The following is a 5,041-nucleotide window of genomic DNA, read 5'->3' as shown; positions in this document are numbered from 1 at the left end:
AGGTTAAACACAGACTTAACAGATACATTTTTCATCAGCACTCATGACTTTTCTATGCTAGTGTGATAATAAAACCAAGTGGAGTTAACCAGCATAATGAAGTGAGAATGAAGGGCGCAGAACAAACACACACAACTCAAGGGTGTTGAATATGGAGTAATAAATTATTTGCAGTCAAGCTGTATGCTGTGGGTTATTGTACTTTGGTAGCCTATAGACATATGTGAATGACTCCTTCAAAATACAGCCAGGGCTAATTAAAACTCTGTATTATACAGAGTGCACTGGGCAGTGCAACATTAAATGTACAACTTTCTTTGTCTGGTGTGGCGCATAACAGTGAGCAGGCCACTGCAGGCAATATACAGAAGTATATACTTCTCTGGAGCCTGTTGGACGTTCAAAGGGTGTAATACTGCTCCAGGGTTACTGTCATACATTGCCTTTAGTGATGTCACATGAGTCAGTGTTGGTTAGCGCTAAGCACTGCAGGTTTGAAATGGGGGAAAAAATGGGGGATGTGGAGTTGGGAAAAAGTCAGTCTGACTTTTCAGACTAATATCAAATTATTAGAATGATCCTTCTCTTGTAACACAAAGGTTCTAATCAAGCTTCTTATACTGCTCATTCAAATTTCATTTCTTCACCGGGATATCCTCCATCAAGACAATTATAGAAAGTAACACAAGAAAAAACAAACCAACAAACTTTTCCCACTGCACTTTGCCAGCTCAGTCTATTCCACCCACAGTCATGTTCCCCTGGTTCTATTGTTGTCTCTATATCGTCACTTCGTCTCCTCTGTATCTGAAAAAACAAACTAATGTATTCTATACAGGAAAGGTTTTTTTTCAACTCAACCTATTCATTTCTATGCACTCATCAAGTGAATTTGAGCTGTACTATTCTTGTACTATTGTTCATATTTTTGTGTTTTCCAAAAACACTATCATCAATTTCAAATTTTGAATTCTCTGCATTTATTCTTATGATGTTGTTGTTTTTTTTGTTTTTTTTTACAATATCTTGCTGTACATGTACAGTATAGAATTTCCAGTTTGTCTTATGGCTTTCATTCATTATGAATGATTTATGGCATCCATTTGCTTTAATTATATGACTATTTGATGTATCTATAATGTGTTATTCTTCAACAACAGTAATACAGTTTCCCTGCCTGGTTGATTAAACTTTCATATGTTACGTAAGTTTATCGCCATAGATACTGAATGACCTTAGTGTGATTAGATCAATTAGTTGGAAGCCTGTGTAACTGGCCTTTAACAGTGAACACTACAAGGGCTTGTTGGCTTGCGTATATGTCTTTTATGAAGTTGTTAGAATCCAAAAGCACCAGTCCTTTTAAGAATATAAGCTTCTTTTTCTGCTTGTGCTTATTTTCCTTCATGATTTTTAAAAGCAATCAGGCTTTTTGTCTTCAGCCGCATCCGGGCATACCATGACATGCAGCCTTCAGTTAATGAAAAGACACTTCTGAAAGGGATCCCACTGCTGTGATGACCTTCCAACAAAATGACACAACACCTCTGTAATGATCAACAGTGCTAATAGGAGAGCAGACTGTTATGTTCCAAGCATTGGGAGGTAAAGTAGCCTCATGAGGACAGCCGGGAAGCTTAGATGTCATTTTCAAAAAAGCCTGTGCAGTAGATATGCTTAAGACATGGGACCTAAACATATTGAGAACGAGTTGAAGTAATAAAGCAAAATCATTCAAGTAGAAAAATAAACTCTCAGCACAGCAGCTAAAGGCATCAATCATTCCGGTTGTTGTTTTTGTTTTTAGGTCCCAAACTATGTTATGAAAAATTAACTTCAAGAAACAAACTGGTGGAAAAAGGAGGTGAAATTGATCGTATAATGTAATCGTCCTTGTGTGAACGCCTCGTAGAGCTTCAGTAATATTAAGATAGTTATCATCTATACACCAGTGGCGTGTGATTGTGTGTGATTTGACCCGGGTTCGCTTCCACCCGTGGCCCCTTTCCACATGTCATTCCCCGCTCTCTCTCCCTGGTTTCCGACTCTATCCACTGTCCTCTCTCTGCATTAAAGGCACGAAAAGCCCAAAATAAATCTTTAAAAAAATAAAAAAAAGTCATTTTTACAGCAGATATAAACATGTTTTCAGCCTGGTTCGAAAATGTTTTGATCTGAACAGCTCTTTTATCGGCATACACTGTACAGGGAGTGAATTATTATACAACTCATTGTTTTTAATGACATCCTAAGAGTTATTCATAATAAGAGGTGTGGCTGATCAGATTGACAGGCGGGCGAGTTGTGGCTGTTTGTCTGGAGGCTTAAGGCCCGTCTCAGCTCCAGCTATTGGCCTGTTACTAGATTGAACAAAAGTTCTACTGCTTTCACACTTGGTCAAAACTCCTGAAAACTTCCTGAAGTTCTCAGGGTGAGGTGCATGTGTGATCACAAATAGCAGAATTTCCACGCCAACTCTACCCAGGATTTTTCTTGCCAGCCTCCTTGTAATCTTTCCATGTGAAGTCTGCGTGAGCTGATGTGAGAGCGCAGCACTCAGGACAATTCACAAAGCAAGAGGAAAGAGTTTGGTGACATTAATATCCTGGGTCACAACCATAGACTGTATGCATGCGACCGGTGCGATCTCCATGCCTGTAACGAAATTGTGTCTTTATGTTTTGTTTTAGCCAGTGTGTTCCTCTCTGCTCTTTTATTGCTATTGTGATCGTGTCAACATGTCTGATGTGTCCTTGGGCAAGACACGTAATCCCAATTGGCTCCTGCTGCTTCGACAGCGGTATATGAATGTGTGTAAATGGGATTAGTTGCTGTACTTCTGATGGTCACTTTACATAGAAACCTCTACCATCAGTGTGTATGGGTAGCTGTGACCTGTTGTGTAAAAGCGCTTTGAGCAGTCAGAAGACTAGAAAAGCGCAAAATAAGCTCATGTCCATTTACCATTTATATAATAAAAATGTTCATTTCAGTGATATATAGCGGACTCTTATGCTTCGTCTGCCAGTCCTGCGTTGACTATGTCCACGTTTTCTATAGTCTATGGTAAAGGCATTTTGAGTATTCATAAGACTAGAAGGCTATACAAGTCCATGTACCCTTTTACAAGGCTGACAGGAAACAATACTGAACTTTATAACATAAAAACGCTGTATCAACAAAACCTCTAAATGAATTAACACTGACTTTGTATAAGTTAATTGAAATTTTTTGTCACACTTAAATGTAAAAAAACATCTACAAATAAGTTATAGTGGTGTAAAGATCCAGCAGGAGGCTGAGTATGAAAATGTAAAAACACATTGCACTATGTGATGAATCTTAACCTGTAACTGGTTGAGCTTCTGAAATATTATTCTTTGAAACAAACAACATCAAATTTGACTATATCTGAGTCAAATCCACATTAAGAATACAGCAAATGGTAAGACTGGTTATGGGAACTTTGTCAAAATAGTTTAACCCAACTACAGCCAAGATTTCAGTCAAAAGTAGCACCAAGCAAGACTTTAGAGAGAGGTAGGTTTTGTTCAAGGCCATCTTGAACAAAACCTACCTCTCTCTAAAGTCTGAAGAAGCAGTGGTAGAGTGGTCAATAAAAAACTCTCTGCTCCATATAAGAAATGCATTTGCCCTTTGACAACTAACTGGTACTAACAGACAATAACTTCAGCTTTGATTCAGACACCTATGGTAGATATGTATGGGGGGGAAAAATATACATCTGAACAAACTAACTTGTTTACAGTCACAAATGGTATCTGGACCCCAGAACCTTATACCACAGGTTGATTAAATAAGTATGTCTGAAATTTAGCACAAGTGTTATCAGTGTCAGAGGGTCTCCTTCAACTAATGATTACACATCATGAATTATATACGACCCTCAGTTCTGGTGTAATTAAAACCCTAAAAGGGGTTAATTAGTTTTCATTGCATAGAATGTGGGCTTTCTTTTTCATTAGCGAGATGTTTCAAAGGAAGACTGACAGTATGTTGCAATTACCGGTAAACATTGCTGTAGTGTGCTTCTTAAGGGTATAATTATTAATAGATAGGGTGAATCATCATCTTAGTGGTGAATCACAATTAATCATTATTTAAAATATGTATTGTACGTGGTCAAGGGAACATAATGCTTGTTTTAATTCAAGAGGTAGAACAGGTTTCACTTAGAGAGGCACTAATTTATACACCATGAAAACAAATTTGCACCCTTTCCAAAAAGAGTGGTGTTATTCAACATTCAAAATCAGAACACTTGTCAAGAAAAGATTACCTCAAGACAACAGCAGGAAAAAAAATATAGCTAAACTAGATGTAGGGAGTTGAGAGATAAATGTTAATTTGATGAAGTAATTAAGGAGACAGCCTGGAGGAGCACGATTGATCCAAGTAACAGTCCATTGACCCTCATTCAAAAGGAAATCATTCGATTGATTCTCGCACAAAGCTGATCACCAGCCTTTTGAACAACTACATAGTATCCAGATGATTGGATCCAGTTTGAATGCTTTAATTCAGATAAAAGGATGATTGTTAAGTGATGAAGTCCTCTAGTAGCAGAGGGTTTTTACCTCCACTAGCCTGTCATCTACTACACAAACACTGATTATTCAAATGTCCTTTTCCTTTATTTGTCAAAGTCCTTTGACTTGAGAGCACAGGCTGTTACGCCACTTCTAATGGATTAGTGGGTTGGATCATATTTCATCAACATAATAACCTAACACAAAACGTCTGATAAAGAGCTGGGTCATAGACAAACAAGGGCAAAGAAAATTAGGATAATATGAACAGCAAGTGAATTATGGCATTTTAGTATTTAAAAATTATATCAACAACTTGTCAGGCCAACATCCTTTCTGTTTAATCTTTAATTAATTATTCCCTCCTTGAAGTAATGATCGCCACCTTGCCCAACCACTGGGATTCATCTGGAATATTTGTTCCCTCCAAATCTGCCTGCATGTAACTTTATATACAGCAGCCATGTCAAACACACTAGCACCCAGATTAA

Source organism: Labrus bergylta, chromosome 6 (genome assembly GCF_963930695.1).
Source record: "Labrus bergylta chromosome 6, fLabBer1.1, whole genome shotgun sequence".
NCBI classification, from domain to species: domain Eukaryota; kingdom Metazoa; phylum Chordata; class Actinopteri; order Labriformes; family Labridae; genus Labrus; species Labrus bergylta.
Note: the sequence above shows the minus strand (reverse complement) of the source record.